At 46.6% G+C, this 13151-nt stretch overlaps 1 pseudogene; it reads left to right on the top strand.

Moving 5' to 3' along the window:
- The first annotated feature begins 990 nt into the window (after window positions 1-990).
- LOC129540422 (small ribosomal subunit protein eS25 pseudogene) lies at window positions 991-1435 on the top strand (annotated as a pseudogene).
- The last annotated feature ends 11716 nt before the right edge of the window (window positions 1436-13151 follow it).

Genomic DNA, 13151 nt, shown 5'->3' on the forward strand with positions numbered 1-13151 from the left:
CTTGCCAGGAAAATTCCATGGACAGAGGAGTCTGGCGGGCTGCCATCCACGGGGTTGCAGAGTCAGACATGACTGAGCAACTGAGCGTGCACACACGCCTGACCTGCGTGAGTCATTCCATGAGAACATGATGGTATCAGGGGCTGCGGCCCAGACCCCTTTTCAACCAGAAGCTCTCTTTGTGATCTCATGGCGACTTTGGGGGAAGGATCATGTCATCCCCACTTTTCAACTGAAGAAACTAAGTTTCTAAGAAGTTAACTGTCTTTTGTAAGTCCACCTGCCTCCCTTCTGCAATGCCATCCAGCACCAGAACACCTGAGCATGTGTCTCAGCCCTGCCACCAGCCCTGAGTCATGGGCCCCGAACTTCGCTTGTCTGAGCCTCTGTCTTCTCATCTGTAAGGTAGGAGTACAGCTGACCCACCCAGCCCATCTGCCTCACAGAGTCATTTGGAGAGTCAAGTGGGAGGAGAAGACATTAATACAGTAGTTATCTCTTAATTATCCTTGATTGTATGTGTATGTGGGGAAGGGGAGGTGGACAAAAGACAGTGGCCCAAGGAGTCTGGGGTGGGAGGGCAGGGAGAGAAACCACCAAAGATATAAGTTGCTGTGACAGAGTGTGAACGCAGGGGCTTCTGGAGGGACATCTTATGAGGACCCTTCTGACTGAAAAGAACAAAACTAAAAGTAGCTTCAGGGAGAAAAAAAAACTCGTTATCACTAGAGGACACAGAGAAATGCCAAGACTCAAATGATAGCACCCATTTTCTAGATGATGGATCCACTAATGCCCTGTCTCTCTTAGAAGATCCCCTTCTCCTCTGCCTAGGAGGACTTCCTCCTTGAGAAGACAGACAGTTTTTATCACACACATGTGACAATCACAGGGAAAGAAAGCTTTCTTCCTCTAGCATCCTTCCCCCAGGAAAGGACCCCAATTAGGCCAGCTTGGGTCACGTGACTTAAAAGACTTGCTCCTAGTGGTCGCAGCTTCTCTCCGGGCTTCACTATGCCGCCCAAGGACGACAAGAAGAAGAAAGATGCCGGAAAGTCGGCCAAGAAAGACAAAGATCCAGTGAACAAATCTGGGGGCAAGGCCAGAAAGAAGAAGTGGTCCAAAGGCAAACGTTGGGACAAGCTCAATAACCCAGTCTTGTTTGACAAAGCAACATATGACAAACTCTGTAAAGAAGTTCTCAACTATAAGCTTATAACTCCAGCTGTCATCTCTGAGAGACTGAAGATTCGTGGTTCCCTGGCCAGAGCAGCCCTTCAGTAAAGGATTTATTAAACTGGTTTCAAAGCACAGAGCTCAAGTGATTTACACCAGAAACACCAAGGGTGGAGATGCCCCAGCTGCTGGTGAAAATGCATGAACAGGTCCCACCAGATGTACATTTTGAAAAATAAAACGTTATTAAATAAAAAAAAAAAAAGACTTGCTCCTTGGAAGAAAAGTCATAACAAACCTAGACAGTGTATTAAAAAGCAGAGACATCACTTTGTCAACAAAGGTCTGTCTAGTCAAAGCTATGGTTTTTCCAGTGGTCATGTAAAGATGTGAAAGTTGACCATAAAGAAGACTGAGCACCAAGAAACTGATGCTTTTGAACTGTGCTGTGGGAGGGGATCAAACCATTCAATCCTAAAGGGACTCAACCCTGAATATTCATTGGAATAATGCTGAAGCTGAAGCGCCAATACTTGGGCCACCTGATGGGAAGAGCCAACTCATTGTAAAAGACCCTGATGCAGGGAAAGATTGAAGGCAGAAAGAGAAGGGGTGACAGAGGAGATGGTTGGATGGCATCACCGACTCAATGGACATGAGTTTGAGCAAACTCCATGAGATAGTAAGGGACAGGGAAGCCTGATGTCCTGCTGTCCATGGGGTTGCAATGAGTCAGACACAAAAAATAGTAATAATAATAAATTTAACAAAAAAAGAAGAGTCGGACACAACAGAGCAACTGAACAAGGTCACATGACCACCCTTCAATAGTCGCTGTGGCCAGGCTGACATCATCCACAAGAGCTGGATTTGAGGCTTGAAGAAAAGAGCACTCCGACACCTCATTTGTGTAGTTTGTTTTTATTGCAAAAGACCCAAAAAATTCCATCCCACAAGACACTACAGAGGATCTCAGGCTGGAAGCTGTGCTCTGAAGTTTCCCAATTCCCCCTCACGTTTTCAACTTTGTCACACTGAAACTCCAGAGTGACAAGATCAAAATCTGACCTTCAGAAAACCACATCACCTGGATCCAACCCCTAGTTTCAGGCATAATTTCCTCTTGGCTAGGAGCCCCATCTGGCTCTATCACTCCTGTAGCAAAGCCACACTGCATCCAGGTCAGGATGGTCGTCGATCCTGATCCGCCAGGTGTCTCCTCTGTTCCAGGGCCAGCCAGCAGGCCAGCCAGGGCCCACAGCATCAGGAGACAAGGCTGTCGGGCCAGCCCACCTGCATTCACACACCCCCTGGGGCTTGGAGGAGTGAAGCAGTATGACTGGGAGCACAGCCAGAATGAAGGGGGAGTGGGGAAGGAAAGTTCCTCAAAAGGGGAAGCGATAGTGGTCAGACCTGCGTGCATGAAAATGAAAGCAGCAAGCACACCAAGGGCCAACTGGCCTCCACGGGCCTTCATGGGGCATCTGACCTTACTGAACCTTTCTCACCAGTCATGTGGTCCAGTCTGACTCACCAGCTCTACGCAGCTGGCCTCCTACACCAGCTCCATAAAGAAGAGTTTCCATTTCCAAGACCAGAGAGCAGAGGCTGTGGAATTTCTGGCCAGAGAACCCCAAGAGCACATGAGTCAGCCATGATGGCCCAGGTCCTGGGGCAGGGAGGAGGGGCTGACCCAGCAGAGGAAAGGGGAGGGGAGAACCTGCACTGGGGCTCGGAGGGGACAGGACGCTCTCTGCTGCCCACCAGGGCCACTCTCCAGGGACCCAGTTCAGGGCTGAGTCAGTCCTCCCCACGCAGGGAGGGAGTGCAGATTGCCTGCAACCAGGCTGAGTGAGTTGGGGAGAGGGGGAGGGTGGCTAGGGAGGTGGGGATTCATCTCTGTGTTTCTCCTCCAACAGCTGCGCAATCCAGGAGCTGGACACTGGCTTCCCCTCTGGACTGAATTCCTCACTCCCTGTCTCTTCTCCTCCTGCTGCTTCCAGCCAGGCCTGAGCCATGACCCCACCCTTAGCCTGCTGACAAAGCCACCCCTGGCCTCTGAGGAACAGTAACCCCAACAACTGCATTGCGACCAGAGGGAAGACTCTCCTTCCGGCCTTACCATCTATTAATCTATGTGCTAAGTGGCTCAGTCGTGTCCAACTCTTTACAACCCTATGGACTGTAGCCTGCCAGGCTCCTCTGTCCATGGGACTCTCCAGACAAGAATACTGGAGCGGGTTTCCATGCCCTCCTCCAGGGGATCTTCCCAACCCAGGGATTGAACCCACATCTCCTGCTTTGCAGGTGGATTCTTTATCACTGCTCCACTTGGGCTCTCATGAGTCTACATCATCTAATTAACCCTAACCCTGTATGGTGGCTTCTAGCAGTTCAGTTCAGTTCAGTTCTGTCACTCAGTCGTGGCCAACTCTTTGCGACCCCATGAATCACAGCACGCCAGGTCTCCCTGTCCATCACCAACTCCCAGAGTTCACTCAAACTCATGTCCATCGAGTCGGTGATGCCATCCAGCCATCTCATCCTCTGTCATCCCCTTCTCCTCCCACCCCCAATCCTTCCCATCAGACTCTTTTCCAGTGAGTCAACTCATCACATGAGGTGGCCAAAGTATTGCAGTTTCAGCTTTAGCATCAGTCCTTCCAATGAACACCCAGGATTGATCTCCTTCAGAATGGACTGGTTGGATCTCCTTGCAGTCCAAGGGACTCAAGAGTCTTCTCCAGCACCACAGTTCAAAAGTATCAATTCTTCGGCGATCAGCTTTCTTCACAATCCAACTCTCACATCCATACATGACCATGGGAAAAACCATAGCCTTGACTAGACAGACCTTTGTTGGCAATGTCTCTGCTTTTTAATATGCTATCTAGGTTGGTCATAACTTTCCTTCCAAGGAATAAGCGTCTTTTAATTTCATGGCTTCAATCAGCATCTGCAGTGATTTTGGAGCCCAGAAAAATAAAGTCTGACACTGTTTCCACTGTTTCCCCATCTATTTCCCATGAAGTGATGGGACCAGATGCCACGATCTTGGTTTTCTGAATGTTGAGCTTCAAGCCAACCTTTTCACTCTCCTCTTTCACTTTCATCAAGAGGCTTTTGAGTTCCTCTTCACTTTCTGCCATAAGGGTGGTGTCATCAGCATATCTGAGGTTATTGATATTTCTCCCGGCAATCTTGATTCCAGCTTGTGCTTCTTCCAGCCCAGCGTTCCTCATGATGTATTCTGCATATAAGTTAAATAAGCAGGGTGACAATATACAACCTTGACGTACTCCTTTTCCTATTTGGAACCAGTCTGTTCTTCCATGTCCAGGAGGCTTCTATAATTACCCTTATTTAGAGATGAGCCTGGAGAAGGAAATGGCAACCCACTCCAGTGTTCTTGCCTGGAGAATCCCAGGGATGGGGGAGCCTGGTGGGCTTCCATCTATGGGGTCACACAGAGTTGGATACGACTGAAGTGACTTAGCAGCAGCAGCAGAGATGAGCCAGTATGCAGCTGTCCCCCAAACACACAACCAAGAAATGAGAGAGTCAGCGTTCAGGTCCAAGTCTACTCTGGGGATCCAAGCTGGGCCCCCCTCGCTGCTCTCCTGCCACCTCATGGCTGACCCAGGAAGCTTCCCGGTCATCCCTTTATTCATTCCACAAACTCTAGAGTCAGCGCTGCTAAGAGAGCTCCCTAAAATGGAGCCAAGAGACCATTGAGGGAGTGAGACCTCTGCACGTCTCAGCCCATATGGAAACTGACCTTTTGACCTCTCATTGTCTTCACAAAGACATCCAGAGCATCTGCTCAATGTTCCAAGATACTTATCGGACACTTACCCTAAAATAACTCATGACAGCCTATCCCTTAAGGACAATACTTCCTTCCTTGTGTCAGAGGACAGCTTTGCGGCTTTTGTCTTTGTGAGCCCCTGACTGTCTCTTCCTCAGAGCACTCTTTCTGGCTGACCCCAATCTGTGCCTCCAAACTGCAGGTTTTAAGAGCCCAAATGAAGTTCTTTGTTCTTTGAGGCCTTGATACTGATTGTTGTCCGACAACCTTGATGTAACAGGATGTTAAAAAAAAAAATGGAACTTTTTCAACTGTCTTCTTTTTGACTGAGGCCGCAGGCTGAGGTCAAAGGGTTAAGTTTCTACACATTCTAAAGAAAGACTCTTGACCAACTATAGAGAACTTCCTAGGAAGGAGGTGAAGCAAAAAGGCAATGTCTTTACCTATCCCTCGACTCGGGGGAAGGAAAGGCTGGGGTCAGTCAGAGACAGGAGGGAGGCAGGGTGGCGTGGCAAGGCTATTATTTGTTCCCTCCCACATACCCCAAAGAGGCAGAGGGCAAGGTGCTTCTCCTTCACCTTAATCCAAGTGAGAGCCACTCAGGGCACAGGCTGTGTCCTGTGGACACCTGAACCCTCAAGGCAAGAGGGAGGCGCGCTGCTCCAACAGCAGGTATGGAAAGATGCCTGCGAAGGGGTAAGATTGCCCTCCCACAATTGTGGGGCAATTGCTGGGGTCCTATGGCCAGACGCCCACCAAAGGGGGCCTGCCTCCAGGATGGAGGGACCCCCAAATGAGGGCCTGCAAGGAGACTTCTGCTGGAAGTCAGAGCAGAGGAGAGGCGAGATGATGTAAAGGACCACTGAAGGTGGGTTCCGCAAATCCACAAAAGCGACCCTCACCCTGAGAGAGTCAGCATTTGAGCCCCCACCCATGAGGACTGCAAGGCCAGCTGATGCGTGCCCTGGTCACTAAGACCTCTATGACCCCTTGTCTCTCCTGTCTCCATCCCCCTAGAAGGGCCAGAGGTGACACGGTGAGCAGGGAAGGAGGGTGAAAGGGTAGGTGGGACCAGTGAAGGGGCCACCTCCCTACCCCACAACCCCCACCCCCACCCCCCTTCGGCCCTCACCAGGCAGGCCAAGTGCTTTCACTGGAATGAGAGGTGGAACTCTGGACTCAACTTTTCGCTTCCTGAAAATTAAGAGCTGCAAGATTTCCTCCATGGATAGAGAAGAATGAGAAATCAGGTTTAATGGAGAGCATCTGGAGGGAACAGAGATTCGCTTTCATCTGTACTTCACTGAGTGCAGTGCGTTCAATAAGCTGGTTATGATTCGTGAATCACCTGCCCTATACCCCGCATGGTGCTGGGAATGAGGGACACGGTAGTGAACACATCCAGGGTTCCTCATGGTCCTTCTGGAATTTACATGAGAGTGGAATTCCAGGTCTATGCCCACCCATAGCTGTGTTTCCCCACCACCCCTCAGCAGCACAACTGAACCCTTGCCGTGTTTCTGAAAGGGTAACTCATAGATACCCTCTGCCTGGTAATGTGCAGACTCAGGACCCACATGTTGAGCCTGATCTTGACTAATCAACTCCTCCATCCCCCTGCCTCAGAGCTGAACTTGTTCTCCAGCTTCAAGATGTGTGGCTCCGAGTTCTATGTAAAAATTCTTATGCAGCTCCACATTCCTCCCTTTATCCCACAACCTTCCTGAGTGTGGAAGTGTGTTCATCCATTTGACAAAGAGGTATGGGACACTTATTAGGTGGCGGGCTCTGTGCTAAAGTAAAGATGAGGATGGCACAGCCCCTTGCTCTGAGTAGCTCTAAGTGTGAGTATCAGGAGAGGTGCTGGAAGGAAGGGGAAATGAAGGACAGCAGGCTTATAGACAGGTGTTTACACTAAGGTGTAGCAGAACTAGTTTAGACAGGTGTAAGAGGTGCTATGGGAGTTAAGAGCAGAGACCTAACATGTCACAAAGCAGGTGACATTTGAGCCTGGAGTGGGTTTCCCAAGAGACAGAAGAAATTGCCTGGACAAATCATGGGACGGACATGGCAAGATCTAGGGACCAGGGCAGGTGTCCAGCATGTGTGCAGTGCTCCTTTCTACCAGCAGAGGGTATCCTTATTATAAGGGCACCAATCCCATCCTGAGGGCTCCACCCCCGTGACCTCATCCAAACCCAATTATTTCCCAAAGGCCCCAGCCTCCAAATATCATCATGTTGGGGATTAACATATGAATTTGGGGGAAAGAAACATTCAGTCCATCAGTTCAGTTCAGTTCAGTTCAGTCGCTCAGTCGTGTCCGACTCTCTGCGACCCCATGAATCACAGCACGCCAGGCCTCCCTGTCCATCACCAACTCCCGGAGTACACTCAAACTCATGTCCACAGAGTCGGTGATGCCATCCAGCCATCTCATTCTCCGTCGTCCCCTTCTCCTCCCGCCCCCAACCTTTCCCAGCATCAGAGTCTTTTCCGGTGAGTCAACTCGTCGCATGAGGTGGCCAAAGTATTGCAGTTTCAGCTTTAGCATCAGTCCCTCCAATGAACACCCAGGATTGATCTCCTTTAGAATGGACTGGTTGGATCTCCTTGCAGTATAAGGGACTCTCAAGAGTCTTCTCCAACACCACAGTTCAAAAGCATCGATTCTTCGGCGATCAGCTTTCTTCAAAGTCCAACTCTCACATCCATACATGACCACGGGAAAAACCATTGCCTTGACTAGACGGACCTTGGTTGGCAAAGTAATGTCTCTGCTTTTTAATATACTATCAAGGTTGGTCATAACTTTCCTTCCAAGGAGCAAGCGTCTTTTAATTTCATGGCTGCAATCAGCATCTGCAGTGATTTTGGAGCCCAAAAAAATAAAGTCTGACACTGTTTCCACTGTTTTTCCATCTATTTCCCATGAAGTGATGGGACCAGATGCCATGATCTTTGTTTTCTGAATGTTGAGCTTCAAACCAACCTTTTCACTCTCCTCTTTCACTTTCCTCAAGAGGCTTTTGAGTTCCTCTTCACTTTCTGCCATAAGGGTAGTGTCATCTGCATATCTGAGGTTATTGATATTTCTCCCAGCAATCTTGATTCCAGCTTGTGCTTCTTCCAGCCCAGCGTTCCTCATGATGTACTCTGCATAGAAGTTAAATAAGCAAGGTGACAATATACAACCTTGACGTACACCTTTTCCTACTTGGAACCAGTCTGTTGTTCCATGTCCAGTTCTAACTGTTGCTTCCTGACCTGCATACAGGTTTCTCAAGAGGCAGGTCAGGTGGTCTGGTATTCCCATCTCTTTCAGAATGTTCCACAGTTTATTGTGATCCACACAGTCAAAGGCTTTGGCATAGTCAATGAAGCAGAAATAGATGTTTTTCTGAAACTCTCTTGCTTTCTCCATGATCCAGCGGATGTTGGCAATTTGATCTCTGGTGCCTCTGCCTTTTCTAAAACCTGCTTGAACATCTGGGAGTTCACGGTTTACATACTGCTGAAGCCTGGCTTGGAGAATTTTGAGCATGACTTTACTAGCGTGTGAGATGAGTGCAATTGTGCGGTAGTTTGAGCATTCTTTGGCATTGCCTTTCTTTGGGATTGGAATGAAGACTGACCTCTTCCAGTCCTGTGGCCAGCGCTGAGTTTTCCAAATCTGCTGGCATACTGAGTGCAGCACTTTCACAGCATCATCTTTCAAGACTTGAAATAGCTCAACTGGAATTCCATCACCTCCACTAGCTTTGCTAGTAGTGATGCTTTCTAAGGCCCACTTGACTTCACATTCCAAGATGTCTGGCTCTAGGTCAGTGATCACGTTATCGTGACTATCTTGGTCGTGAAGATCTTTTTTGTACAGTTCTTCTGTGTATTCCTGCCACCTCTTCTTAATATCTTCTGCTTCTGTTAGGTCCATACCATTTCTGTCCTTTATTGAGCCCATCTTTGCATGAAATGTTCCCTTGGAATCTCTGATTTTCTTGAAGAGATCTCTTGTTTTTCCTATTCTGTTTTTTTCCTCTATTTCTTTGCATTGATCACTAAGGAAGACTTTCTTATCTCTCCTTGCTATTCTTTGGAACTCTGCATTCAGATGCTTATATCTTTCCTTTTCTCCTTTGCTTTTTGCCTCTCTTCTTTTCACAGCTATTTGTAAGGCCTCCTCAGACAGCCATTTCGCTCTTTTGCATTTCTTTTCCATGGGGATGGTCTTGGTCCCTGTCTCCTGTACAATGTCACAAACCTCCGTCCAGAGTTCATCAGGCACTCTATCAATCAGATCTAGTCCCTTAAATCTATTTCTCACTTCCACTGTATAATCATAAGGGATTTGATTGAGGTCATATCTGAATGGTCTAGTGGTTTTCCCTACTTTCTTCAATTTAAGTCTGAATTTGGCAATAAGGAGTTCATGATCTGAGCCACAGTCAGCTCCTGGTCTTGTTTTTGCTAACTGTATACAGCTTCTCCATCTTTGGTTGCAAAGAATATAATCAATCTGATTTCGGTGTTGACCATCTGGTGATGTCCATGTGTAGAGTCTTCTCTTGTGTTGTTGGAAGAGGGTGTTTGCTATGACCAGTGCATGCTCTTGACAAAACTCTATTAGCCTTTGCCCTGCTTCATTCCGTGCTCCAAGGCCAAATTTGCCAGTTACTCCAGGTGTTTCTTGACTTCCTACTTTTGCATTCCAGTCCCCTATAATGAAAAGGACATCTTTTTTGGGTGTTAGTTCTAAAAGGTCTTGTAGGTCTTCATAGAACCGATTAACTTCAGCTTCTTCAGCATTACTGGTTGGGGCATAGGCTTGGATTACTGTAATATTGAATGGTTTGCCTTGGAAACGAACAGAAATCATTCTGTCATTTTTAAGATTGCATCCAAGTACTGCATTTCGGACTCTTTTGTTGACCATGATGGCTACTCCATTTCTTCTAAGGGTTTCCTGCCCACAGTAGTAGATATAATGGTCATCCGAGTTAAATTCACCCATTCCAGTCCATTTTAATTCACTGATTCCTAGAATGTCGACGTTCACTCTTGCTATCTCCCGTTTGACCACTTCCAATTTGCCTTGATTCATGGACCTAACATTCCAGGTTCCTATGCAATATTGCTCTTTACAGCACCGGACCTTGCTTCTATCACTGGTCACATCCACAGCTGGGTATTGGTTTTGCTTTTGCTCCTGCTCCATCCCTCTATTCCTTCTATAGATATTTCTCCACTGAGCTCCAGTAGCATACTGGGCACCTACTGACCTGGGGAATTCCTCATTCAGTAGCCTATCATTTTGCCCTTTGATACTGTTCATGGGGTTCTCAAGGCAAGTATACTGAAGTGGTTTGCCATTCCCTTCTCCAGTGGACCACATTCGGCTGTGGTCCATGTGATCAGATCGACTAGTTTCCTGTGATTATGATTTCAGTGTGTCTGCCCTCTGATGCCCGCTAGCAATACCTGCCGTCTTATTTGGGTTTCTCTTACCTTGGTCGTGGAAAATCTCTTCACAGCCGCTCCAGCAAAGTGCAGCCGCTGTACCTTACCTTGGAAGAGGGGTATCTCCTCAAGGCCGCCCCCCCGACCTTGAACGCGGAGTAGCTCCTCTCGGCCCTCCTGTGCCCGCGCAGCCACCGCCTGTTGGAAGTGGGGTAGCTCCTCTCGGCTGCCGGTCCATAGCAGAAGTCAATATAGGATTTTAAGCTGCAGAATCAGCTTTATTAGCCAGAAAGACAAATTTGACAGCAATGGGGAAGACAAACCGGGTCTAACCCAATTTTTCCTCATACTGTAGGGCTGCCCATTAGCAGAGCTGTGTGACTCAACACAAAAGAGCAAGGGTCTGGCTTCTGATCAAAACATCTGGCCGTCAGGTTCTCCCAGGCAATTTGTGGGCAAAATCTCACCACCCCAGGCCTCTCAGGCTTCACCATATACAGGACCAAGCCGAATGGAGACTGACTGGTCAGCAGGGGGCGCCAGAGGATGGGTGATGGGACTGTCACAAGGCTGGTCAGAGCCTTCCCACCACGTGGTGAAGAGGAACACCTTCCAGGTTCCAGACCCTGGCACAGACTGATCCCTTGGGTTTCATCATTCCCAGCCTCTCCCCCCCTCACCCAAACCCCACTCTGACCTCAAATAAGAGATCAGAAAAGGAAAGCAGTGGAATTTTTTTTCCCCAAAATTTAGGGCAAACATGCACACATACTTTTTTTTTTTTTTTAAGGTTCTTCTCAGTTTCTTAGGAAGGTTTTTACTTACCAAACTCAGCAATTTCCTGATCAAGTTTTGGGTCATACTTTTGTGTGTTCCTACACTAATGCTCTGAGCTGTGAGCAAGGACCCTTCTCAGAACATAAAATCACAAGCTAGAGCTGGGTGTGAGCCTCAGAACTAATTACAATCTGGTAATAATTCACACTCTTGAGAGTAACTCACAGTTTAAATCTATATTTATTAATATATTTACCATAGGTGATCTGTAACTGGGAGGACGAAAGGACCATCTAAATGTTCAAAATTAAGGGACACTAGCAAATGTGGGACATCAACATGAAGGAACTGTGTGTCATCAGTAAAATGGAAATTATATACTCATAGCAAAATTTGATAAGAAAGTAGAAATGCTTGTCTTGTCTTCTTTTTGTAGGAGAAGGGGGATGCACTAAAAGAGTTTTGACTTGAATGGCTATCATCCAAAAAAATCCACAAATAATAAATGCTGGAGAGGGAATGGAGAGAAAGGAGCCCTTCTACACTGTTCATGGAAATGTAAATTGGTACAGCCACTATGGAGAACAGTATGGAGGTTCCTTAAAAAACTAAAAATAGAACTACCTGTGATCCTGCAATTTCATTCCTGGGCTTATATCTAGAGAAAAACATGATCTGAAAGGATACATGCACCCCAGTGTTCATTGCGGGGCTGTTTACCGAGACATGAAAGCAACCTAAATATTCAGAGACAGAGGAGTGGACAAAGAAGACACGGCACAGACATACAATGGTATATTACTCAGCAGCCATCAAAAATAATGAAATAATGCCATTTGCAGCAATATGGATAGATCTAGAGATTATCATATTGAGTGAAGTCAGACAGAGGAAGAGAAATATCCTATGAGCAGAATCTGGAAAGAAATTATACAAACAAAGTTATTTCCAAAACAGAAATAGAGTCATAGACTTAAAGTAGGAATTTATGGTTACCGGGGGGTAGGGATAGTTAGGGAATTGGGGGCTGACATGTATACACTGCTGTATTTAAAATGGATAACCAACTGTTCAGTATTATGTAACAACCTAAATGGGAAAAGAATTTGAAAAAGAATAGATACATGTAAATGTGTGACTGAATCACTTGGCTGTACACCCGAAACTATCACAGCATTCTTAATCAACTATACTCCAATAGAAAATAAAAAGATTTAAAAAAAAAAAGAAAGTTCTTACTCATTCCTGGAGGCAAATGTAGTCTTCCTCCCCCGAGAGAGTGAGGGTAGGCAGAGGAGTATCCTGCTTGGTTGGGAATTTGATTGCTTGCTTGTTTATTTTAAAGAATAAGTGATTATAATGCCTGTTTTATATATTTCTGTATTCTGGTACATTGTGTAATTCTTAGGTACCAAACTATTAGCATTTTGTCAATATAGCAACATTAATTCAATATTTTTTAAAACCTGAAACCCTAACCATTTTCATATTGAGGTGTACCTAAGAATTACAAGTTGCATTAAAATTTCAACTCAAACAAAGGTTAACTTTACTAGAAAACATTTTTCTATACCTCCATAATCTGTAAAAGGTGACAGAAAATGGCAATCAACATAGGATAAAAATAATTCTTCTTATCCCTGAGCAAAGGATGTTGGACATTTTAGTACCGAAATTGATACCAGTTCCTCCAAATTATCATCCATATTCATATATGAAGTCAATTAGGAAGACAAGAGCTTCCCTGGTGGCTCAGATGGTAAAGAATCTGCCTGCAATGCAGGAGACCTGGGTTCAATCCCTGAGTTGGGAAGATCCCCTGGAGGAGGGCATGGCAACCCACTCCAGTATTCTTGCCTGGAGAATCCCATGGACAGAGGAGTCTGGCATGCTACAATCCATGGGGTCGCAAAGAGTCAGACACGACTGAGCG

The sequence above is a fragment of the Moschus berezovskii genome, chromosome 4 (genome assembly GCF_049115385.1).
Source record: "Moschus berezovskii isolate FMDL1 chromosome 4, NW_MosBer_1.0, whole genome shotgun sequence".
In the NCBI taxonomy this organism is placed as follows: domain Eukaryota; kingdom Metazoa; phylum Chordata; class Mammalia; order Artiodactyla; family Moschidae; genus Moschus; species Moschus berezovskii.